Source organism: Paramisgurnus dabryanus, chromosome 19 (genome assembly GCF_030506205.2).
Source record: "Paramisgurnus dabryanus chromosome 19, PD_genome_1.1, whole genome shotgun sequence".
Taxonomy (NCBI): Eukaryota; Metazoa; Chordata; class Actinopteri; order Cypriniformes; family Cobitidae; genus Paramisgurnus; species Paramisgurnus dabryanus.
The window spans coordinates 33,436,691-33,463,954 of NC_133355.1; the positions used below are offsets into that span (position 1 = coordinate 33,436,691).

Here is a 27,264-nt window from a genome sequence, read left to right on the forward strand (position 1 = left end):
TCCCATATAGGCTCCTTATATGGGCTGAAAGTGGGTCCCACATAGGTCACCTGTATATGTGTTTTGAATAAGGAAACACATATGGGACCATATTGGCCAAACCATATGGGTACAACATGGGCAAACACAATTATCCCCATATAGGCTCCTTATATGGGTCAGAAGTGGGTCCCACATAGGTCACCTGTATATGTGTTTTGAATAAGGAAACACATATGGGACCATATTGGCCAAACCATATGGGTACAACATGGGCAAACACAATTATCCCCATATAGGCTCCTTATATGGGCTGAAAGTGGGTCCCACATAGGTCACCTGTATATGTGTTTTGAATAAGGAAACACATATGGGACCCTTTGGGCCAAACCATATGGGTCCAACATGGGCAAACACAATTTTTCCCATATAGGTTCCTTATATGGGTCCAAAGTGGGACCCACATAGGTCACCTGTATATGTGTTTTGAATAAGGAAACACATATGGGACCCTTTGGGCCAAACCATATGGGTACAACATGGTCAAACACAATTATTCCCATATAGGTTCCTTATATGGGTCAGAAGTGGGTCCCACATAGGTCACCTGTGTATGTGTTTTGAATAAGGAAACAGATATGGGACCCTTTGGGCCAAACCATATGGGTACAACATGGACAAACACAATTATTCCCATATAGGCTCCTTATATGGGCCCGAAGTGGGACCCACATAGGTCACCTGCATATGTGTTTTGAATTAGGAAACACATATGGGACCCTTTTGGACAAACCATATGGGTACAACATGGGAAAACACAATTATTCCCATATAGGCTCCTTATATGGGCCCGAAGTGGGACCCACAAAGGTCACCTGTATATGTGTTTTGAATAAGGAAACACATATGGGGCCCTTTTGGCCAAACCATATGGGTACAAAATGGGCAAACACAATTATCCCCATATAGGCTCCTTATATGGGCCCGAAGTGGGTCCCACATAGGTCACCTCTATATGTGTTTTGAATAAGGAAACACATATGGGACCCTTTTGGCCAAACCATATATTTTCAACATGGTCAAACACAATTATTCCCATATAGGCTCCTTATATGGGCTGAAAGTGGGTCCCACATAGGTCACCTGTATATGTGTTTTGAATAAGGAAACACATATGGGACCCTTTTGGCCAAACCATATATTTTCAACATGGTCAAACACAATTATTCCCATATAGGTTCCTTTTATGGGTCAGAAGTGGGTCCCACATAGGTCACCTGTGTATGTGTTTTGAATAAGGAAACAGATATGGGACCCTTTGGGCCAAACCATATGGGTACAACATGGTCAAACACAATTATTCCCATATAGGTTCCTTATATGGGTCAGAAGTGGGTCCCACATAGGTCACCTGTGTATGTGTTTTGAATAAGGAAACAGATATGGGACCCTTTGGGCCAAACCATATGGGTACAACATGGGCAAACACAATTATTCCCATATAGGCTCCTTATATGGGCCCGAAGTGGGACCCACATAGGTCACCTGCATATGTGTTTTGAATTAGGAAACACATATGGGACCCTTTTGGACAAACCATATGGGTACAACATGGGAAAACACAATTATTCCCATATAGGCTCCTTATATGGGCCCGAAGTGGGACCCACAAAGGTCACCTGTATATGTGTTTTGAATAAGGAAACACATATGGGGCCCTTTTGGCCAAACCATATGGGTACAACATGGGCAAACACAATTATCCCCATATAGGCTCCTTATATGGGCCCGAAGTGGGTCCCACATAGGTCACCTCTATATGTGTTTTGAATAAGGAAACACATATGGGCCCTTTGGGCCAAACCATATGGGTCCAACTTGGGCAAACACAATTATTCCCATATAGGCTCCTTATATGGGCCCGAAGTGGGTCCCACATAGGTCACCTGTATATGTGTTTTGAATAAGGAAACACATATGGGACACTATTGGCCAAACCATATGGGCACAACATGGGCAAACACAAATATTCCCATATAGGCTCCTTATATGGGTTTAGAAGTGGGTCCCACATAGGTCACCTGTATATGTGTTTTGAATAAGGAAACACATATGGGACCCTTTTGGCCAAACCATATATTTTCAACATGGTCAAACACAATTATCCCCATATAGGCTCCTTATATGGGTCAGAAGTGGGTCCCACATAGGTCACCTGTATATGTGTTTTGTATAAGGAAACACATATGGGACCCTATTGGCCAAACCATATGCGTACAACATGGGCAAACACAATTATCCCCATATAGGCTCCTTATATGGGTCAGAAGTGGGTCCCACAAAGGTCACCTGTATATGTGTTTTGAATAAGGAAACACATATGGGACCCTTTGGGCCAAACCATATGGGTCCAACATGGGCAAACACAATTTTTCCCATATAGGTTCCTTATATGGGTCCAAAGTGGGACCCACATAGGTCACCTGTATATGTGTTTTAAATAAGGAAACACATATGGGACCCTTTTGGCCAAACCATATATTTTCAACATGGGCAAACACAATTTTTCCCATATAGGCTCCTTATATGGGTCAGAAGTGGGTCCCACATAGGTCACCTGTATATGTGTTTTGAATAAGGAAACACATATGGGACCATATTGGCCAAACCATATGGGTACAACATGGGCAAACACAATTATCCCCATATAATTTCCTTATATGGGTCCGAAGTGGGACCCACATAGGTCACCTGCATATGTGTTTTGAATTAGGAAACACATATGGGACCCTTTTGGACAAACCATATGGGTACAACATGGGCAAACACAATCATTCCCTTATATGGATTCTAAATAAGGAAACACTTATGGGACCCTTTCTGTCAAATCATATCGGACCAAAATCAGTCCCATACAGACTCCCCACATATGTAATTGTCATTTCATGTCCTTTTTTAAACAGGGATCCTGAAAGGTTTATGCCTATGTTTTCAGACTGTCTTACTTCGCAAACCATGGTGACGCTAAAAGCAAGACATGTAGCCTAATAGTTTATGAAGTCCCAAAGGACTGCAAGATAACTTCTAAGTAAAGGCGGCGGCATCAATGTAACAGAAGCCTTGCATTTTTTACCCAAAGCTTGCATGGGTATTAGTGCATTTAAAATATTATTTGCTATTTGTAATATGATGATAAAACATTACAAAAATTAGTTAGGTTCAGGCTCAGGTTAAAATTTTCCTGCAAGTCTAAAGCGATCTGGCATAATTAGCAAAAGTGAGAAAGTGACAGACCGTATTCACTGTATTCTGATATCTAGACCAATCAGTTTTCACTGTGGGCAGGCTTACAATCAACCTCTCTCTTCAGCTCAGTAAACCACTGTACAGTAGTAGTTTATTTACAATGTAGAGTAAATGACAGAGTGTCCAAAAAAAACCCAGGAAAATAATACAATAATTACTTTATTTTTTAAGTATATCAAAGTTTATCTCTGTGTAAACCCTCTGCTTTTGAACAAAACAAAAACATTTAACCTATCTTTATTTGTTCCTTTTTATCTTTTTTAAATATGTGTCTTTTTTATAAATAAAGGGTCAAAGGAGTTTAAGGTGTCCTTCATAATTGTACATATATTTTAAAGCTGTTAAAAGAGCAACCGTATTAAAGTAATAAACAACATAACACAAAATAAAATATAAATTACATTGATGATTAAATTATTTTAAATGTATGTTTTTTGTGGGGGCTTGTTGGTGAGCTTCCTTCCCCATCAGTTTTTGTAGGGTGGGATGTCTGAGTGTAATTTTAATAAATTAAACAGTCAAAACTGCACAAAAATCTTTTATTTACATTGTCTCCAATATTTGCTATACTGAGAGGATTTGTACATATGTAGAACTCATTTTATGTTTTGATAGATACTAAGTGAATTATCACCATACACCAAAGGCCTCTATCGTGCTAGTCTGGCCAGACCTTCAATACTGAAGTTGTTTACAATGTTTAGCCAACATTCTGTGGGCGTGACAGTTGAAGCTGAGACTACTATCATGCTGAGTCCATGAGTTCAAGTCCATGAGAAGAGCATTGACCAACTATGGTGTGGTGTGCAGGGGTGGCTGGTGACTTTTCTTGTGAGGGATTCAAAAATTTGTGTTTGGGGTGTCATGTGTGTTGCTCATCATGTCAAAATATGTGTTTGTTGCGTCATGTGAACCATGTGCATCATGCACCTTGCCTGCTGGCAGGGGCGTTGCACAAGATCTCGGGCCCTATGCATAGGCAATCCTGATGGGCCCCCATGCCCCACCCCCATAATATATTCCAGACTTTCAAGGGCCCTCTCTTCCTTTGGGGCCCTGGTAATCAGTACTGGTTTTACCCCCAGTCCGACACCCCTGCCTGCTGGACACACATCGAAAGGATTTGTAATAAAAGAGGCGCTCACAAAATACTTGCAAGACACTAACTTAACACTGAACTCATGCCACTAGGAACTACATGCGTTGTGATGAGATTTGCATCGTGCGCCCTCGAAAAAGATGTCACCACGCGGCCGTCACTACGTGAATGGCAGAATTGCAAGCAGGATGCCACTGCTCTCCAAACAGATGCTCCTACCTTCAGTTTGCTAAGGTCATGTGAATAGGGCTACTGGATTTTATTTATTTGGGATCTATGGGCTACAGTTTCTACAGTTTCTTACGAAAATTAAATACATGGTTTACTACAGTTTAAACAACAACAACAAAACATGGTTACTGTAGTAAAACCATATGCTTATGTTGTGTTTTGGTGCTGGTATGCTGGTGACCACCAGCTAAACCAGCATCAAACCAGCATAGACCAGCATAATTCCCATGCTGGTCCATGCTGGTTTGATGCTGTTTTTCTCAGCAGGGATTTTACTGTACCACAAAAAACATGCTTAATTTTCGTTAGGTAGGCTATTGTCTCTTTTTTCAATGGGCTATTATACTTTCATGTAGAAAATTAACCATGGTTTTACTATAGTTAAAACCAAAAAACCATAGTAAAACCATGGTAAGTGTAGTAAAACCATGGTTTTGCTGATAGTAACCAATACACAAAAAAAACATGTTACTACACTTTTACCACAATAAAACCATGTTTAATTTTCGTAAGAACTATATGCACATTATGTTTTGGGGTATATTTATTCAGAAACGTTGTATTAAATGAATACAACATATGTTGTATTCATTTAAAAAAAAACGGCGCCAAGAAAAAAGGACATGCGCATTGCTCTGCTGAGCCAGTTGGAGCTGGTACATTTTAATTACTTGCTGTCTTCACTGGAGTGCTGCAAGCTCGAAGTGTGGTGAGTAGGTCTGTTTTATTACATTATATGACATTAAACTGTTGATAAAAAGTATATTCAAGTAGTCAAACATTAAAATTTTCTTGGATGTTATTCAGTGGCGAAGCTCGTTAACGTTAGGTGAATGCGTACGGTCGCGGTTGCGAAAATCAATCTTGTTTTTAAATTGTCCGAGTATTAACACACTACATTTACTCTGTTAACGTTACATGTAAGAAGCACTTTATTTAACAGTTAAAGTGGGTATTTTTACTTTTACTCGTAACTCGATGATATTTCTAATGAAAATGACATGCACTCAGTTTTGCACGACGCACTTTATTTTAATGCAGTACGAAATGCGAACGTCAGATTATTGTTATTTTTTCATAATTTGCCGAAGCATTTGATTTGTGAATGAATGACTCTTTTGAACGAGTCGATTCTTCACAAAAGGAATTACTGTTTTGTACCGGGTCGATTCTAAAATAGGTATTGATTGAACGGTTTGAATCAATTTGAATGATTTGTTCCGTTTGCTGTAAGATCTGAATCATCTGTACATCTGCAGCACTTCTCTCTCGTAACGTCGTGAAACTTAAAAACACGCCAATAGGAGTGTTAGATGAAGTGGATGCAAGTCAACTATCAATCTACTGAAACAAACGCGGTAAATGTATTCGAAGAAGAAAATGCTCGCGCGACCTGTGCGTCAGACCCGGATAAACGCACGCGAGCTTACAAAGTAAGTTAAAATGTTCACTTGAATCACAGCCATGATTACAGCAGGAAGAAAATCCATCGACGATTGGCGTCTGATTCGCTCTGAAAAGTAATGTTTGTTCAGATGTGAGTGCTTTTTGTGACACATTAGTTTGATAATATTAGATAACACGAATTACTGTATTTTAACTCAAGCATAATATTGACGGCTGTCCCCTCCTATGGAAATCACGTTTTCGTTTGGCTGCATGTTTTGTTGTAAAGAGCACTATTTTGTTTGCTCAGTTTGATCACTGATATCTATTACAAGTTTTAATGTCATTTTGGATAGGGAAGCAATTAGGTGAAGCGTTATAACAAGACTGTTGTTGCACTTCTATGCTTAACTTTACATGAAAAAATATAGTAGCCTACATACTGTATAGTATGGACTTGGTTAGTGAACTTTAAGAGTATTTGCCAGCTGTTAACTCATATAATTTTGTCATTTTTATTTCAGATCCTTAGTAGCTGTTATTCAATACCATGTAAGTATTTAGAATTTAATATTTTGCTAACGTTTCTTGAATATAAAGTTTCCCTACTGCAATAGAATGCATCATGGCCTGCTTTCTTACCTCACTAGAAATGTAGTTGCAGTCAAGTGTGCCAAGAAGCACTTCTTTAGGGATTTGCTGCTCCATAAAAAGTGGAAAATAAAAAATTGCATTGTATTTATTAGGGCTGTGTATTGCCAACAATTTCCTGATACGATACGTATCCCGATACAAGGTCACGGTACGATGCACATCACGATGCAAGACTATTTTGAATTACATTTTTGTTCAGAATTTAGTAACATTGTTATTATTATTATTATCTGTTTATTGTACATTGAATAAGCAGTGTTGTTACAGAATTCTGGTATCGGAAGCGGAAATAGTGGTATCGGTGCATGCCTAGTTTGATCGGCTCTCTAATTTTTCTTACAGTACTTTGATTTCATACATCAATCAGTGTATACAATGCCACTTCAAGATGAACACACCTAATATTTGTTAGTATGGCTGTGTGGGGAAAAAATAATGTTTAACATAAGCATATACCTACTAGAGTGCGGATCGGGCCGCATTTTTCTGTCCGAGCCACGTTCGACAGGGCGGTAACCAAACCCGACCGTAACCCGACAGGCATTACAATATTTATGTCTGAGCCCAACACAGTTAAAAATCGCTTTGTCTTAACAACATAAACATATTTCCGCACACATGAAAATGGGAGATGACAGTTCATCTTAAAATGAAACTTTTATGTTTATCAGCTTACCCCCAAGCCATCCAAGAGGTAGGTGACTTTATTTCTTCAGTAGAACACAAATGTAGATTTTTAACTCCAACAGTTTCAGTCTGTCAGTTGTATAAGTGGATGGTAACAAAATCCGAAAGAGAAAAAAAACATGCACAGAAAAATTCAAATAAAACATTAGATTGAAGGTGATGTGTGAATGCGCGTGTTTCATTTTAAGATGAACTATCGCTTTAAACAGGCCCATTGGCTACCTACATATTATTATAAGCTGTTTTAAATTTCATATCTTCAATGCCTTACCCGAACATAATTTCTAAATGTCTATTCGAACCCGGCCCGTTGGGTACCACCGGGTCCCGCGGGCTCGGTTTGAGTATCCATCCTTTAATACCTACTGTATGCCAAACACTGTCATTGTAAAAAGAACAAATGTGTCATTTTTAATATTTTTATCTTAAAAATTTATTTGGTTTTGCAGATGCTCTTAAGGACAACGCCCTGATGTCCAAGGTCAATCAGCAAGAAGCTGAGAAGGCACTGTCAAAATGGTTCACTGGGGCAAGGGACAGAGGAGGACAGAGAGCATCAAGAATGCAGAAAAGGATGTCTGTTTGAGAAAGGTTATAACTACAGTTGCTGATTTGAACTGTCATAGTTTTTTTATTTTTCTTAAAGGAAAACCTTTTTCAATATTTTACCATGTTCTTCCCTCAACTTAGATGAATTAATACATACCTCTATTTTCTCAATGCGTGCACTTAAAGGTGGGGTGCACAATTTCTGAAAAATAAAGTTTTGGAAAAGGGAGTCGGGCCGACTACCAAAACACACTTGTAGCCAATCAGCAGCATGTCTACTAACTGACATCGTTTCCTGCGTTGCGTATTTGTGGGGCGGGTCTATCAAAAAAAGGTCCAGATTCTATTAGTGTAAGGGTGTGTTTGTTTAGATGATTTCAAATGTAAACATTGGCTTTCATGCACCCTGCCTTTATTTGTTGTGAATTGTGGCGTGAATATGTTAGAATTTAGCCTAGCACCATTCATTCATTAAACCAACACCAAAGAGTTTTTTTTACCTTAAAATAACGTTTCCAAAACAGTTTCAGTCGTTCATCCACTCTAAACAGGGTGAATGGCACTTTCACATTCGCTTTGCAGCCCTCTATCGGCCAAAACCGCACTAAAGAAGTTTCCAACCGTCGGGTAGCGGTCCTGTAGTCCGAGTGAATACTACAAAAACTTGCTTTACGGCAGACCTACAATCCAATCAGAGCCAGCTATGCCTCAGTATTTATGACAGTGGGTAATGGACAATTACGCTTCTAACCTGTAGGGGGAGCAAAGAGCAAAAACTCTTTGGTGTTGCTTTAAGATCCAAACAGGGAAGAATTTAAAAGCCACCAAACACGTCCATGTTTTCTAGGGGTGCACGATTCAGAAAATTTCACGATTCGATTCCGATTTTTGGGCTCAAGATTCGATAAAAAAAAAAAAAAAACGATTTTCGATTCAAAAACGATTCTTGATTTAACAAATGATTCACATTATGAAAATGTAGTTTACTTTTTCCTATGTGACTGATTGAAGTAGATATACAATTTTAAAGAAAAGAAACACAACAAGCTAAATGTAGTTTGATGTTACTTTATGTCTTTATGCAAAAATAAAAACTGTTATGAAGCAATTAGATGACCCCTTTTATCAAACTCTATTAAATACAATAATATAGTACATTAATGATAGACAGTGCAGGTCTATAGATTATAAATGTGACTGGTGTTATAATGGTTATTATTTCTATTAGATAGGCACTTTTCCTGCTTCTGCTCTTTCTATCTATTTCTCTCTTGCCGATTTAAAAAAGCTAAATCCACTCATTATTTCAGATTGAAAAGTCTACTTGCTGTTAGTGACAGGGGACTTTACATTACAGCTTTGCGTTTTGTAAATCTTGAGTTAGCTTGAGTTTTGCTCATTCAGTGCAATAGATTTTGGAAAAGATATGGTTTATTAATAATAATAGAAAAGAGCCAGTTGTTATCGCCATAGAAACCGTCGGCACGCTGAAACTGCACGCAAGCTTTAGCGCGGTAGCGCTCACGGCCATTCTCCGATCGACTTAGGACCGGGCTGACCATTTCAAATACAAACCCGGAACCATACGGACCGCGGGTGCTCCGTGAAGTCCTCTAATGGTAAAACTCTGCTCAAGTTCAGAAACATGAAGGATACAATGTGACATGAGCTTGTTCGCGTCGCATCTCAATTCATTGAGAAACAGAGAGCACGTGAACGCACACCGAACTTCTCATGTCGCACACAAAATGTCATTATTAAAGAGTGTCATCATCACAGAAAAACATAAAAGACTAATTTGATGCCAGATATACTTGGGCAATTGTTAATATAACTGGGCAGCGCGCCCAAGTAAAGTCAATGTGTGGGAAACACTGTGACAAGAGTGTGCGGGCGTCAGAGTGAATACGACGCAGCGTCATCTATGGGAATACTGAGATAAACTAATTTCAGGACATTAGTAACACAGCATTACAAAAAAATGTATGAATCGATTTTTGGAATTCTATTAATCAAATGTGAATCGATTTTTTTGCACACCCCTTATGTTTTCCCTATTCAAAGACTGTTACATGAGTAGTTACACGAGGAAGTATGGTAAAAAATATAACTATATTGCACTTAGTTTGTAGCACTTCGACCTTGGGCACAGTAACATCATCACTCCTGACTACTCCCCCTCTTGCTTAAACTACGGTCAATATAACCAACACGCCTGTACTAACGTAGTAGATTGAGCAGACTCTGCGAAATATCAAGTTAAGTTTAAGTGTACACATTGAGAAAAGAGAGATATGTATTTATTCGGCTAAGTTGAGGGAAGAACATAGTAAAATATTGAAAAACTGTGTTTGTAATTATCTTACTTTCATTTACTTTAAAGGCGCCATTTCACAAGAGTTTTTTAAGATGTAAAATAAATCTTTGGTGTCTCCAGAGTACATATATGAAGCTCTAGCTCAAAATATCATATAGATAATTTGTTATAGCATGTTAAAATTGCCACTTTGCAGGTCCGGACAAAACTGCGTCCTTTAAACGTGTCCTTTAAAATGCAAACACAGATCACAATGATGGTGGTTTGTTGAGATTGAAACTCAGTTGTGCTGTCAATATTTTTTTTCACTCTCTGCACTAAATGGCAGTGCCATGTTTGAATAGTTATTAGGATTATTATTATAATAAGATCCTCTTCTGATATCACAAGGGGAGCCAAATTTCAATTACCTATTTTTTCACATGCTTGCAGAGAATGGTTTACCAGGTTTTCATGATATGGCCCCTTTAAATATAATTGTTTTCAAATTTTATTTGCAATAAACTTATCAAAGTACATACCTCCTTATACTATATACGGTGGCTAGTAGGGCTGCACGATTAATCGTTTTTGAACCGAAATCGCGATGTGAATGGATGCGATTTTCGAATCGCAAGAGCTGCGATTTTTTTCGATTCAAAACTATCAAATATAACAATCATCTAGTACGCAGTTTTTGACAGTTCGCTTCATGCGCATTTTACGTTTGATGCAGTTTAAACCAATAGAGTGCATTAACACTGAGGTGCTGACTACACGTCAGATAACACCATTAGGAAAACATGAGCGAGCAGCAGTTCAACTCCTCAACAAAGTGTACGGCCATATGATTTCCGCGATGCGGAAAACACCAACAGATTCGCGAAATGCATACTAATGGAATTAACTGCACAACGCGGAATGTCATGAAGTTGGCAGGTTTTGGATTCAGTCATTTTAAAAACCCATTATAACTCATTAACCGGCAAATGAAAGGACAGAAATGCGCGAAAACATTTCCCTTTTGTGTAATGTTGGACTTAAAGAAAGGTATATACGTCCGTTTCTCGTCATGCATCGCAAACAATGACAAGCGCCTCATCAGACTATAAGCAGGTTTATAGCCCGGAACACAGCAGATGAAAGAGGTACATTATACTTTCTTGCACGCGCACATTCTGCACCACTTTGAATATTTACAGGCACGAGGGTTCATGAAGCGCGCACACAGAGAGCAGTCAGCACACGCGTGATCACTAAACTTAAGTTTTCTTTCTTGTCTAAGTGAACATAAACAGCTGGATGTTTATCAGTATATTGAAGCAGAGCAGTTTTAAAGCTGTCTTGTGTCTTAAAGTGACAGACAGTAACCTGGTGCTTTCTGTGTCAGAAATGTTTATTACACACCAAAAATTAAAATCACTCCTTAATCTTAACTGTACAAGCTTCTGCAGCTCCACATTTAAAATCGTACAGTGAGGACTGTGCAGTGTTTTATTTGTAAAACATTTGCTTATGTTAAATCATAGATTCTAATAACTAATATATTTACATTTATTACAGATGCCTGAAAAGTAAAACAAGATGAGTATAGTCTTATGATTAAAAGAAAAAACTAAACATTTGCTTGTCAGAAGCATTGTTGTAGTGACAGCCAAAATACATTGGCCTATATGTTATTTTAAATAAAACTTTCAATAAATTTTTGTTAAATTGTATTTTAATGTTCTTAGATAAAAAAAAAAGTTTGTCTGCAGAAGAGCAAAGTCCTGCAGACAACTTGGTACAATGTTTAAGAGGTTTTAAATAAACAGTAGCACAGCATCTTTCTTTGGTGCTATTAAAACCACCACAACAAGCCTGGATGTAGCTCTTTTATTATATACTAATGAATCGCACTTTAAATCGCGAATCGCAATTTTAATCAGAAAAATCGCAATTAGATTTTTTCTCCGAATCGTGCAGCCCTAGTGGCTAGAAAAGGAATGTAAATCTTTTGGAATTTCATACTTTTTTTTAAAATACATTTTTCATAAAATGTGATCTGATCTCCATCTAACATAATGTGTCTAAAAAATAACACAACTTCTGATCTTTCATGTCTATATTGAACACACTTAGAGGCCAACCACATCAAACGTGTTTATGGCAGTTGCAGGCGCCTTTTTTGAATGATATTCTTTAGGCAGGGAGTGTTTGCACACTGTTTATGGGTGCCGAACGCCTTGTTGTTTTTGCCGCCAGTCGCAGCACGAGCTTTTGAAGGAGCGCTGAGGGCGGAAAAGCGCCCGACATCATTCCCATCTTTCCATTGTCCAATCGAATGAGGGGAGAGGCAGGCCTTACGTTGTGGTGAGGGAAGTTTACAGTTGCTTTGAAGAACCGGACTCCACTCTCTCACTCTCTCCTGCGTCTTTGTGCACCTTTCACCCTCAAACAAGGTCGGAGTAAACGCTCTCTTTTTAAAGTTTCTGCTAATATGACAGTTAACAGCAAAAGAGCGCTCACGCTTCAATATTTGGACTTATCATGTGTATGGCCTTCTTCAAGTTAATCCATAAAATCTCTATTGGGTTGAGGTCTGGGCTTTGACTTGGCCACTCCAAAGGCGGATTTTGTTTTTCTGAAGCCATTCTCTTGTGGACTTGCTCTGGTGTTTTGGATCTTTGTCCTGTTGCATCACCCAGACAATCCTCCTACAGAATTATCCTGAAGAATTGTCTGATAAACTTGGGAATTTATCTTCCCCTCAATGATTGCAAGCTGGCCAGGCCCTGATGCAGCAAAAAAGGCCCAAATCAACATGTTTTCTTCACCATACTTTACAGTTGGGATGATGTTTTCACAATGATATCGCGTGCCCTTTCTATGCCAGATGTAGTGCTGTGTGTTTTTTCCAAATAGTTCAATCTTTGTTTCATTAGTCCACAAAACATTTAGCCAAATACCACTGTTGGAATGTCAATTTGTTCTTTTGCAAATTTCAGGGGAATAGCAATGTTCCTTTTAGTACTGTAAGTAGTGACTTTCTTTGGTGTCCTGCCATGGATACACTGCTTGTTCAGTGTTTTACGTGTTGTAGACAATCATACAGAGAGTTCCAATAATGCCTTCAAATCTTTGCATGTCATTCTGGGTTGTTTCTTTACCTCATTCTTCGTGGTGCTCTTGGTGTCATTTTGACTGGGCGTCCATCTCTTGGTAGAGTAGCAACAGTCCCAAAAGCATCTCCATTTGTAGATTGTATGTCTATAGACTGGTGAATTTCTAAAGTCTTTGACATAACTTTTAACCCTTTCCAGCTTCAACAATTCTTGATTGTAGCTTTTCTGAAAGCTCTTTTTGGTGAGGCATGGCCCATATAAAAAAATGAACTCCAAAAGAAAACTTCAAAGTAGCTGTAGTCCACACCTCCAAATGCATTATCTTAAAGAGACTCCAGGTGTGATAAAACCTCACTCCAATTTGCTTTTTCGAGGTCTTGTTGGCTTAAAAGTTCACATACTTTTTTCACAAGCACTATGAGTTTTTTGGCTGTTCTTAAATAATTCTGTTCTTTCATTTCTTTATTGTTAATTTTTTTTAGAACCATTATGTTTGTTCAATATTCTTGACTTTAAATTTATTTAGAAAGCTATGAAATTCCAAAAGGTTAATAGACTTTATCTTGTTACTGTATTTATTAAAGGATATACTTTTCAAAACACTCAAGACCCTAAAAGGTTCTAAAATAGTTTTGTGCCATTGTAACAAATGTGGCATGATGGTTAGTTAAATAAAAATGGAATTTGAAAGGATTTCAGTGTCACTGTGTGCTTCTTCTGCCCTGCTAATCCAGGGCTTCATCACACTCATCTCATTACAATATGCTAACAGGATAACACTGGATATGTCTTATTAAATATGCAGTTTACTAAAATAATGTATTTACCTGCAACAAATTAATTACAGCCTAACTAGTTATTGTATTTACTAGCTGCTGACCTAAGATTTATAATTTCTTTGTACCTTTTGTTGGGAATTGTGTCTTTTGGGGTATTTTTTGCCTAGATATTGTCAAGGGGGTTGTATGATTATTTGGTTCACAACTTCCTATTCTGAAAGCTTGATCAAATAGTTTTTCTTGTGTAGTTTAATGCAAGTTCAGACTAACATTTAAAATTTTTGGTTCAACCTCTCCCACAGCTTTTCAAAGCTGAAACTCAAGTAGATGTAGCAGAAACACATACAATCCCAACAGCAACCCAGATTTTAGATCAGGTAGTCTTCATGTAGCACCCATTTAGAGCTGTAATATGGGTCCCAGATGGGTTTTGCTTATGTTGTACATTTGGGAACTGCCTTAAAACCCATTAAAATCCTGCATATAACCTACATGGGCAATTGACAAGGGGCAAACATGGAACCCACGGACAATCCCACTTACAACCCATATTTCATGACCATGTTGTCCTTATGTAGTACCCACATAAAACTCAAATCTGGGCTCAACATGGGCATTATGCATGTTGCCCAATTGGGGCCCACCAAACACCCAGTGAAATCTTGCAGGTAACCTACATGGGTAATTGACAAGGGGCAAACATGGAGCACGTGGACAATCCCACTTACAACCCATATTTCATGACCATGTTGTCCCTATGTAGTACCCACATAAAACTCAAATCTGGGCCCAACATGGGCATTATGCATATTGCCCAATTGGGGCCCACCAAACACCCAGTGGAATCTTACAGATAACCTACATGGGTAATTGAAAAGGGGCAAATATGGAACCCGCGGACAATCCCACTTACAACCCATATTTCATGACCATGTTGTCCCTATGTAGTACCCACATAAAACTCAAATCTGGGCCCAACATGGGCATTATGCATATTGCCCAATTGGGGCCCACCAAACACCCAGTGGAATCCTGCAGATAACCTACATGGTTGATTGACAAGGGGCAAATATGGAACCCGCGGACAATCCCACTTACAACCCATATTTCATGACCATGTTGTCCCTATGTAGTACCCACATAAAACTCAAATCTGGGCCCAACATGGGCATTATGCATATTGCCCAATTGGGGCCCACCAAACACCCAGTGGAATCCTGCAGATAACCTACATGGGTGATTGACAAGGGGCAAATATGGAACCCGCGGACAATCCCACTTACAACCCATATTTCATGACCATGTTGTCCCTATGTAGTACCCACACAAAAATCATATCTGGGCCCAACATGGGCATTATGCATATTGCCCAATTGGGGCCCACCAAACACCCAGTGGAATCCTGCAGATAACCTACATGGGTGATTGACAAGGGGCAAACATGGAGCCCGCGGACAATCCCACTTACAACCCATATTTCATGACCATGTTGTCCCTATGTAGTACCCACATAAAACTCAAATCTGGGCCCAACATAGGCATTATGCATATTGCCCAATTGGGGCCCACCAAACACCTAGTGGAATCCTGCAGATAACCTACATGGGTAATTGACAAGGGGCAAACATGGAACCCGCGGACAATCCCACTTACAACCCATATTTCATGACCGTGTTGTCCCTATGTAGTACCCACATAAAACTAAAATCTGGGCCCAATATGGGTGTTGTGCATATTGCCCAGGTGGGGCCCACCTAGTGGCAAGTGCAGTCCTGCATGAAATCCATGTGGGCAATTAGCATGAGGCCATTATGGAACCCGCGGACAATCCTATATAGGGCCCATTTTTCAGCCCAATTCATACCCATATGGGCCCTATATACAAATGTTGGCTGGGGTGGTCTGCTTGTCATTGTGTAACATGTAACTTTATATATATATACATATATATATATACAGACTCACCAGCCACTTTATTATGTACACCTTACTAGTACTGGGTTGGATCCCCTTTTGCTTTCAGAACTGCCTTAATCCTTCGTGGCACAGATTCAACAAGGTACTGGAAACATTTCTCAGAGATTTTGGTCCATATTGCCATGATAACATTATGCAGTTGTTGCAGATTTGTCAGCTGCACATCCAGGGCACAAAGCTCCCGTTCCTCCACATCCCAAAAAAGCTCTATTGGGTTGAGATCTGGTGACTGTGGTGGCCATTTGAGTACAGTGAACTCTTTGTCATGTTCAAGAAACCAGTCTTAGATGATTTGCACTTCATGACATGGCACGTTATCCTGCTGGAAGTAGCCATCAGAGGATGGGTACACTGTGGTCATAAAGGGATGAACATGGTCAGAAACAATACACGATGCTCAATTGGTACTAATGGGCCCAAAGTGTGGCAAGAAAATATCTCCACACCATTACAACACCACCACCAGCAGCCTGAACCGTTGATACAAGGCAGGATGGATCCATGCTTTCATGTTGTTGATGCCAAATTCTGACTGTACCATCTGAATGTTGCAGCAGAAATCAAGACTCATCAGACCAGGCAACGTTTTTCCAATCTTCTATTGTCCAATTTTGGTGAGCTTGTGTGAGTTTTAGCCTTAGTTTCCTGTTATTTGCTGTCAGGAGTGGCACCCATCCACCTCAAGGTTCGACGTGTTGTGTGTTCAGAGATGCTCTTCTGCATAACTCGGTTGTAAAAAGTGGTTATTTGAGTAACTGTTTCCTTTCTATCAGCTCGAACCAGGCTGGACATTCTTTTCTGACCTTTGGCATCAACAACGCATTTGCGCCCACAAAACTCTTTTTTGGACCATTCTCTGTAAACCCTTGAGATGGATGTGTGTGAAATTCCCAGTAGATCAGCAGTTTCTGAAATACTCAGACCAGCCCGTCTGGCACCAACAACCATGCCACTTTCAAAGTCACTTAAATCACCGTTCTTCTCCATTCTGACGCTCGGTTTGAACTGCAGCAGATCGTCTTGACCATGTCTACATGCCTAAATGCATTGAGTTGCTGCCATGTGATTGGCTGATTAGAAATTTGCATTAACGCGCAGTTGGACAGGTGTACCTAATAAAGTCACCGGTGATTGTATATATGTATATATATATGATGCAGGGCAATCATACATCCAACACACCCAAACACACACACATGTGAAATGAAAACAGAGGCGGAGGAGGGCCCCTGTTTTCCCTTATTGTTCTTTTTTTGATAGTAGGAAACGGTGTATGTGCAATATCTTTATTATAGTTTGCTTTACAGTAAGTTCAATACTCTAATAACAATGTGTAGTTTTAGTAGTAGTGTTTGAAGAGCACATCTGTTCAATAATCAGCAATGCACACATATTTTTTGTCAACACCGTCAGATTTTCCAACAGCGTTGGATGTATTTTTTGTTAATCTTTTGGGGAAAATATATTCTTTCTTCAGTTTATGTTGTTTTTGTAATAAAGGACCATCTGATCTACCATCTCTTATGTTTTATTTATTTAAGGAAATTGTTTTTACAATATTAAAGTTAAAATCAATGTTTGCAAATGCTAATATTTAGAAATCTGAGTTTTCAGAATAGTGTGGAATCACAACCTAAGTTTATATATTGTATTTTTTTTACATATCAGAGTAACTAAACACTGTAACAATATACTTGAGAACTTTAGATTCTGGTTGGATTGAAAGAATTTTAATTTTATACTTTTTAGTGTGTCTGATGGAGTTGACACAAATCCAGTTCTGAAGGGAAACATGTTTATTTTTTAAAAATGTGTTTTTATTTAGAACCTGTTCCTTTACATGGTTAAATAGCTAAGACCTTTCTCTGCAGAAACATATTACTTTTGTTGATATTGTGTGTATTTTAAAAAACAGTTTTTTAAAACCTGTTTTGTCCCGACTCTCAAGAATCAGTGAAATAATAATATACACAAAATTATTAATATCAACCAATATAATGATCATAGATAATAGAGGCATAGTTAAATCAACCATATTTTTTGTGGTAAAAGTGTAGTATGGTTTTTATTCATTTTTATATAAGTAGGTAATGTTCTTTAAAAAAAATTATATACACAAAATAATAAATCAATATAATGATATGCCATATAGATAACTAAATAGTAGCGCAGTTAAATTAACCATGTTTTTTTGTGGTAAAAGCGTAGTAACCATTGTGACTTGTTTCACAAATAACTAAAAACTACTGTAACATGACATAACGCACAGGAAAATATCCCGAATATTGTTACAGGCGAAATGTGGCGCTGTGTGCCCGCTTTTGTGTCTGTTTCGCTTGCGTGCGGAGGCGCAAAGATTGGGCCCCTTCCTTTGCGCCTGCCTCTTGACTGCTTTGGCTTGTTGAAAGGTGGCTGCGACGTTGTAGGAAAGTGTTTCTGAGGGGGGCAGGGCTGGCACCAAACAAGTGGCTCGTTGGTCTAGGTGTATGATTCTCGCTTGATCCCTATGAGCTTTAACACACAACACCGCTGTGTATGGCAATCCTGGCAGGAAAGTAATATCAACGAGAAACCTGCAAAGGACGTCAGAGACCTCTCAGCGACGCCTCCACCTTTGGCCTTTCCAGGTCGAAACCATGTCCGAGGGGGTCCTTGTTTGTTAACCCCTAGACGATCCCGCTACCCTTTAAGCTTTCTACCGGAGGGCTTGCTGTTTTAACAAGCAATGAGTTAATTTCAAGCAACACAATTGACTCAACCCGAAAAATTACCCAGGCTATTCGACCTACTCCCTCCTGGCCGGGAAAAGCACATCATCCTGGCCACTGGGCCTGGGTAGGTACCCTGAGGTGCCTGGAGCTATGAGACTTAAATATACAACCAGGCTAGTGATGCATAGTGTCCGATTTAGTTTACGGATGATTTATCGGAATTTTCTCCTAAAATCTAAAATCAACACTTGGAAAATGCGATAAAGACATGGCTTCTAAGATGTTACTTGACGTTACAACTTACAATAAGTATTGGGATGCCCCTTCTAATAAAGATGTTTGGGGTGACACAGTTGCCACCCCAAACAGAGCACAGCTGTCTCACAGCAAGAAGGTCCTCTGTTCAAGCCCTGGCTGGGTCAGGAGGCCTTTCTGTGTGGAGTTTACATGTTCTCCTTGAGTCAGCATGGAATTACTCTGGGCACTGCATTATTTGGTTTCCTTAAACCAGGAGTGGGGAACCCTGGGTCCTGGAGGGCTACTGTCCTGCAGAGTTTAGTTCCAACCCTAATCAAACACACCTAAATTTATTTTCAAGTAATCCTGAAGACTTTAATTTGATTTTTCAGGTGTGTTTAATTAGGGTTGGAACTAAACTCTGCAGGACAGTGGCCCTCCAGGACCAGGATTCCCCACTCCTGCCTTAAACAGTCCAGAAAAAACACACACGTTGATCTATACACACACACAGAAACCGAGGGAAGGGCAATATGACATCTCCAATTCACCTAACCTGCATTTCTGACTTTGCCAATAACCAGTTCTCGCCATGAATATAGCCATAGATGCTGAACTGGCTTTAATAGTAAATTAACATATTTATCTATTCCACTTTCGCCAATCAATACAAATATTAATGCTATACCATACAGACCATGTCAAATAATTTTGTTTCCATCTATGTTGCAACAGTTTTGGAGTTGCAAGGAGACTGTGGCCCTGTGAACAAATCATTGAAGGGTTTGGGTGATGAGTGTTTTGTTCAGAGCCTGTAATTCATAACAAAGGTGTTCAGCTGGGTTCAGGTCCACGATTATGCAGACCAGTCGACTTCTCTCACACCATTTCAAATATTAAGAAATAAGCATGTACTAATATCGATAAGAGCTTATTTTGACACCAGCCCAACACTAGGGCTCATTGTGGCTAAACAGAGGAGCAGGACCCAACAGGCCCATCCCCAGGAACTGCTTGAGGAAGCTGGTGACTGTGTTGTGGTCACATGTTTCCCAGTGGCATGGCAAAAACGGAAGCAAGGCTTGGCGTGTTGGTCTAGAGGAATGATTCTTGCTTTGGGTGTGAAAGGTCCCGGGTTCAAATCCCGGACGAGCCCGTATCTAGCTTTGCTTCTTGATGCTGCTACACTGTAGAAAATTCATGTCAGTCTTGGCAGAACCATTGCTGTTCCAAAGCCAGTTAGCTCAGTTGGTTAGAGCCTGGCGCTAATAACGCCAAGGTCGCGGGTTCGACCCCCGTATGGGCCAAGGCTTTTCTCTACATCCTATTTCTGACTGCTATATTGCTGTGATTTGTCATGAAAATTCCTGACTGACCAACCTATCTGGCAGAAATAGCTCAGTTTGGAGTGTGTTAAACTGAAGATCTAAAGGTCCCTGGTTCGATCCCGGGTCTTAAATCAATACATTTAGCTTGAAAGCACTAAATGTTATGTCCAGTACTCTATCTTAAATTTGATCTCAAATGTCCAGCAGAAACCTTAAGCCCACATCAGCTATGAAGACTGCTTTAGGAGACTTAGGACCAGTGATTAAATTAACAACCTACTCGCTTTGTGAAGGTAAAATACAATTTGAAAGCTAGAAGCTACCCACAAACTTTATGAGAGAAAAAGAAATGACTACTTGTCAATGGAGAACTCCAATTAAACCTTGTGGGCTTTGAACCTGGATATCCCATACAGTAGCATTAGTGCTCTAACCCCTAGACTACAGAGGATGCGCAGAAGCTGGGCTGCCAAAATCTGGTCCTGTGTATTGCTGCCTATGCTCAAACTGTTGCTGGCTGGTACAGTCAGAGTCAAACCCACAAACACATGAAAACTATCAGATCTAAAGAAGATTTGTTTGCTTCTTTCAAAACCCAAAGACACTGTTGGCATCTGCTGTATTATTTGCTAATTTAATGTCCTGGGGCCTCATTTATAAAATGCTGCGTAAAAACCATCCTAAATTTGATCTTATGATCATTTAACAAAAATGCGTACGTGTGATTCATAAACCGAACGTACGCGCAGAAAGCGTGCGTACCCCTTTCAAATCTATAAATCAGAAATGAACTTGAACTTGTGCGCGCAGCCGAGCAGTTTCAGATCTCTGCCTTTAAACGATGCGTAATTAATGTCAGACATATAAAAAGCGCTTGTCAATGTTTAAACCCAATTTCAAACAGCAAGAATGGCTTATATTTCCAAAAACCTGCAGCAATCAGACAAGCAAAAGTGCGTACGTCTGCTCAGACCCTGACGTGGCGCTAAGCACTTTTCCACGCCAAAGACGGTTTTTATAAATATGGACTTTGCCGTGGATTTTCGCCTACGCACACTTTACGATCAAATCTGTGGGTACGCAGACTTTATAAATGAGGCCCCAGGAATCTTTCTTAAATTGAAACTTACATGAATATATTTTGCTTGAAAGCACTAAATGTTATGTCCAGTACTCTATCTTAAATTTGATCTCAAATGTCCAGCAGAAACCTTAAGCCCACATCAGCTATGAAGACTGCTTTAGGAGACTTAGGACCAGTGATTAAATTAACAACCTTCTTGCGTTGTGAACGTAAAATTAGAATTTGGAAAGCTAGAAGCTGCCCACAAACTCTATGAGAGATAAAGAAGTGACTACTTGTCAATGGAGAATTCCACTTAAACCTTGTGGGACTTGAACCAGGGTCTCCCATACAGGAGCATTAGTGCTCTAACCACTAGACTACAAAGGAAGTGTAGAAACTGGGCTGCCAAAATCTGGTCCTGTGTATTGCTGCCTATGCTCAAACTTTTGGCTGGCTAGTACAGTCAGAGTCAAACCCACAAATACATAAAAACTATCAGATCTAAAGAAGATTTGTTGGCTTCTTTCAAAACCCAAAGACACTGTTGGCATCTGCTGTATTATTTGCAAATTTTATGTCCAGGAATCTTTCTTAAATTGAAACTTACATGAATACACTAAATGTTCTGTCCAGTATTCTACCTTAAATTTGATCTCAAATGTCCAGCAGAAACCTTAAGCCCACATCAGCTATGAAGACTGCTTTAGGAGACTTAGGACCAGTGATTAAATTAACAACCTACTCGCTTTGTGAAGGTAAAATAGAATTTGAAAGCTAGAAGCTGCAAACAAGCTCTATGAGAGATAAAGAAGTGACTACTTGTCAGTGGAGAATTCCACTTAAACCTTGTGGGATTTTAATCTAGATCTCCCGTACAGGAGCATTAGTGCTCTAACCCCTAGACTACAGAGGATGTGTTGAAGCTGGGCTGCCAAAATCTGGTCCTGTGTATTGCTGCCTATGCACAAACTTTTGGCTGGCTAGAGTCAAACCCACAAATACAAAAAAATATCATATCTAAAGAAGATGTGTTGGCTTCTTTCAAAACCCAAAGACACTGTTGGCATCTGCTGTATTATTTGCTAATTTTATGTCCAGGAATCTTTCTTAAATTGAAACTTACATGAATACATTTTGCTTGAAAGCACTAAATGTTATGTCCAGTACTCTATCTTAAATTTGATCTCAAATGTCCAGCAGAAACCTTAAGCCCACATCAGCTATGAAGACTGCTTTAGGAGACTTAGGACCAGTGATTAAATTAAAGAGCACCTATTATGGGATACACGTTTTTAAACATCCTTTTGTGTGTAAGTGTGCATTAGTACATGCTAACGATATTCAAAAAGTACGTACCTCAAAGAAAACGATGACGCGAGTTATCGTCTCTAACGTTCGAGGACTACAAAAAACACTCGGATTGTAGGCAACAGTTTACTTCCTGGGATTAGTGACGTAGATAAGACCAACATTATCATAGTTCAGCCCTCTCTGCTTTGCTTGGGTATGCCCTCAAAGACGGGGGTGGGGAGCGCCGAGTCAGAAGAGAGCTAAAATGGCGGAGGTTGTGAGTCCCTGCTATGACTCTGTTTGCAAACTCTTGTTTCATTGTTTAAGCGATTAAATCTCTCGAGTAGACGCTGTCTCTTTAGATGCGTGGGAAAAATAGCACTTTATGGACTTCCACAGAGGACATCATGTTTAATACGGTTCCGGAAAAATCCAGTCAGAAGTTGTTCACGGAGTTTTCACAATAACTGCTTCTCATCATGAACCGAAGCTGGATTTGCGCGACGTCTCCTCTTGAAAGTTGGATTACTGTGCACTTCTGGATCACAGGCTGTAAGTATTCACGTTTATTATTTGCCTTTTACTGTACGTTACGTAACCGGTAACCGGAGATTAACATAATGTGCGTGTAGAGCTAAGCTTGCAAGCTAATTGTCTTGTGTTGTAATACTGTATTTCATAAACAACGTACCATATTTACACACGTGTATGTTGAATTATGCAGACTATCGTTTTTTTTAATCGATGTTGGTTTAGACATGTTTACAAACTTGCTAAGTTGCTAAGCTAAATACAAATACAAATGCCAGCTAAACTGTTACCAGTAAAATTTGTTCTCATGATCAAACTCAAGAAACTCTAAGTAGCCTACAGATGATTTGTTTAAAGTTATATGTATTTTACTGTTGTATTTACTTGAAGCTTTCTTAGATTTTGAAACGAAGTAAACACATAATGTGTGTTGCTAATGTTGGGCCATGTAATATGTCATACATTTACGTTTTAATGAATAGTCTAACGATTTATAGTCGTTGTACTCTATTGTTATAATATGTCTTTTTGACTGAATACATGTTTGTTTTATTTGTCTATATCCTAGATTCGCAGCTGTACACATCCTTCTACACTGTATGCAAACATGCAACATCATTACACACAGTACAAGGAGTCAGACTGGCAAATGAGGAGCAAAGGTGTGTAACACACATGATGTATTTAGCTAGTGATACCACTACCAGTCTTAAATGTATACCTGATGATGACAAAGTTTTTTTTTCTCTGCATAATAATAGGAACCCAGACAGTAGCATCGTTTCACAATGTTTCCATCACCATCATCAGTGGATGCCTTTGCCGTCTGTAGCCTGAGATTTCAGATTTGCAGCAAAAAAAAATTGATTTTCTCATTTATTGGAATGCTGTGCAGGTATTTAAGTATTTTAGTAACTTTGTTAAATAAAGTAGTATTTACTTTTACAATAAATTAATTGCTTGTTTATATTTTACAGGTCACCAAGCCGTAACAAAAGCAGGAGAGGGAAAGTACAAGGCTATGTTCCCAAAACACACAAGTGACATACCATAAGCAGTAATGTTTTATTTCAAATACATTCATAATTAAAAACTTAATGTATGAAGCAGGGAAATAAATGATCAAAACAAAAGATTTATTGACTGCAATATTTCTACAGTTATGTGGATGATGTGATCAGGCTTGTGTTTGATGAGGTATTTGAAGATAAGCTGAAGGAAGCCCTGATTCCAATGGACCTGGCATCACAGTTTGAGAGACCTTCAAAGGAGGACGTGATTGCATGCCATCTTCAGTGCAGGGGTCGTCGAAAGCCAAAATTGTGACCGATCTGATCAGGAAGCTCCAAGCGTATCTGGAGAACAACACACGACAGGATGATAACCTTATAGTGTCGTCTTAAAGGGATAGTTCAGCAAAAAATGAAAATTCTGTCATCATTTACTCACTCTGGTGTTGTTACAAACCCGTATAAATGTATTTGTTCTGATATACAGAAAGGAAGATACTTTGAGAAATGTTTGCAACCAAACTGTTCGTGGACCCCATTTACTTCCATACTATTATTTTTTCCTACTATAGAAGTGAATGGGGTCCATGAATGGTTTGATTACAAACATTCCTCAACATATCTCCCTTTGTGTTCATCAGGACAAAGATATTAATACAGGTTTGTAACAACATGAGAATGAGTAAATGATGACAGAAGTTTCATTTTTGGCTGAACTATCCCTTTAAATAGCACCAGCTGACAAAGCTTTGATATGCCATTTATCTGAATAGATAGCTGTAAGAAATGAATTGAACAATTTTTGAAACAAGAGCACAATATGGTTACTAAAGTATGTTTATTTGTATATTGTTTAACATTTAAATATATTTGTAATAAATAAAAAAAACTTTTGACTGACTATTATATTTTCTTTAAAGTTGCATCTTTTGTTCTTTTGGGTACTTTGTTACTATAATGATACTTTAGTGTTATTGGTTTAAAAATGTAATAAAACTTACTCTAGTCCTGCACCTCAAAGGCTTATAGTCGGTACAATAAATGTTCTGTGTGTAGGGATTTAGACAATTTGTGCAAAACCTGGATGATGAATCACGCAGGTAAGAGGCCCTGGAACATGTTGCATTCTCCTTAAAACCTAATAAGTAAAAACAAAGCACTTATAAGTAAGCGGTTTTTCATAATAAAGTTTACCATAGTAAAATAATGTAGAACTAACATTCATTGCAATTAATAGTTTTTTTGTGCTACATTTGGTGTTTCCATATAGTTTGCACAGTGATATAGTATGTAAGCAGTCTTTTATAATACAGTTTACTATAGTAAAATAATGTTAACAAATGAAATAGTTTTATAATCATTTCAACAAATACTTTCTATGTGCTACATTTGGTGTTTCCATATAGGTTGCACAGTAATATAGTATGTAAGCAGGCTTTTATAATAAAGTTTACTATAGTAAAATAATGTTAATAAGTGAAATAGTTTTATAATAATTTCAAAAAATACTTTCTATGTGCTACATTTGGTGTTTCCATATAGTTTGCAAAGTAATGTAGTACGTTATAATTACCTTTTGGATGTCTTTGCAACACATTTTCGTCTTCGTTTAGCATTCTGGCAGAGCTAAGGACACCTAAAAAAGTTAAATCCAATCGCGTTCATTGACGGAGATCGTTTATATCGTAACGGCCGTCTGAACTCTCTGGATCGAGCTTGAAGTGGTAAGGCAGTACAGACACCATCGTTTATAGAGAAATATAGCGCTTGTTTACGTTGCCTGTGACTCTCAGTCAGAACCGGAAAACACACGCGTAGTCAGGGGCGTAACCTTTCAAACACACGCCGAACCCAGTTGACCAATAACAGTTGAGTAGTCATCTGACCAATCCGAATACACTAGACATTTTGGGAGGCGGAGACAGGAACTAAACCGAGCGTTTTCCAGACTGGCAGAAATCGGTGAGGTATGTAAGCAATTTATAAGACTCACAGTGCATTAGTTCAAGTTTTAATAACATGTATGTACTATGGGATATGACAATAAGGTGCTAACGTGCTAATTTATTAGCATAATTGGTGCTCTTTAACAACCTACTCGCTTTGTGAAGGTAAAATAGAATTTAAAAGCTAGAAGCTGCAAACAAGCTCTATGAGAGATAAAGAAGTGACTACTTGTCAATGGCGAATTCCACTTAAACCTTGTGGGATTTTAATCTGGATCTCCCGTACAGAAGCATTAGTGCTCTAACCCCTAGACTACAGAGGATGTGTTGAAGCTGGGCTGCCAAAATCTGGTCCTGTGTATTGCTGCCTATGCACAAACTGTTGGCTGGCTGGTACAGTCAGAGTCAAAGCCACAAATACATGAAAACTATCAGATCTAAAGAAGATTTGTTTGCTTCTTTCAAAACCCAAAGACACTGTTGGCATCTTCTGTATTATTTGCTAATTTTATGTCCAGGAATCTTTCTTAAATTGAAACTTACATGAATACATTTTGCTTGAAAGCACTACATGTTATGTCCAGTACTCTATCTTAAATTTGATCTCAAATGTCCAGCAGAAACCTTAAGCCCACATCAGCTATGAAGACTGCTTCAGGAGCCATAGGAACAGTAATAAAATGATCAACCTACTCCTTTTGTTAAGGCAAAAGAGAGTTTGCAGGCTGGAAGCTGCCCACAAATTCTATCAGAGCAAAGTAAGTGAATACTTGTCAATAGGGAAGGCCTTTGTACCTTGAGGATTTAAACATGGGTCCACCCAATGGGAGAGTTAGTGCTCTAACCCTTAGACTACAGAGCACGTGTTGAAACTGTTCAGCCAAAAACTGGAACTGTGTATTGCTGTATACGATCAAACTGTTGGCTGGCTTGTACAGTCAGAGTCACACCCACACAAGTTGACACATACATGAATACATTTTACTTGAAAGCACTAAATGTTTTGAGACTCTATCTTAAATTGTATAACATATGTTCAGCAAAAGCCTTAAGCCCACATCAGAAAAGAAGACTGCTTCAATACCCATAGGAACAGTG

The 27,264-nt window shown here is 38.9% G+C and overlaps 3 long non-coding RNA genes and 1 other non-coding gene across 4 annotated transcripts; 3 read left to right on the forward strand and 1 right to left on the reverse strand.

Annotated features, from left to right (window-relative positions):
* The first annotated feature begins 5,251 nt into the window (after positions 1-5,251).
* Positions 5,252-8,776, forward strand: LOC135780062 (uncharacterized). The gene is made up of 3 exons (XR_010544941.2): positions 5,252-5,324; positions 6,526-6,553; positions 7,792-8,776. It is a non-coding gene; the product is annotated as an uncharacterized lncRNA (long non-coding RNA).
* An 11,452-nt stretch (positions 8,777-20,228) lies between these two features.
* trnai-aau (transfer RNA isoleucine (anticodon AAU)) lies at positions 20,229-20,302 on the forward strand. Its single transcript has one exon. It is a non-coding gene; the product is annotated as a tRNA-Ile (tRNA).
* Positions 20,303-22,707: 2,405 nt separating this feature from the next.
* Positions 22,708-24,318, forward strand: LOC135780060 (uncharacterized). Its single transcript, XR_010544939.2, has 4 exons — positions 22,708-23,231; positions 23,779-23,872; positions 23,972-24,105; positions 24,188-24,318. It is a non-coding gene; the product is annotated as an uncharacterized lncRNA (long non-coding RNA).
* A 7-nt stretch (positions 24,319-24,325) lies between these two features.
* Positions 24,326-26,305, reverse strand: LOC135780061 (uncharacterized). The gene is made up of 3 exons (XR_010544940.2): positions 25,794-26,305; positions 25,222-25,358; positions 24,326-24,565 (listed from the first exon to the last, which is right to left on the reverse strand). It is a non-coding gene; the product is annotated as an uncharacterized lncRNA (long non-coding RNA).
* Positions 26,306-27,264: the final 959 nt, after the last annotated feature.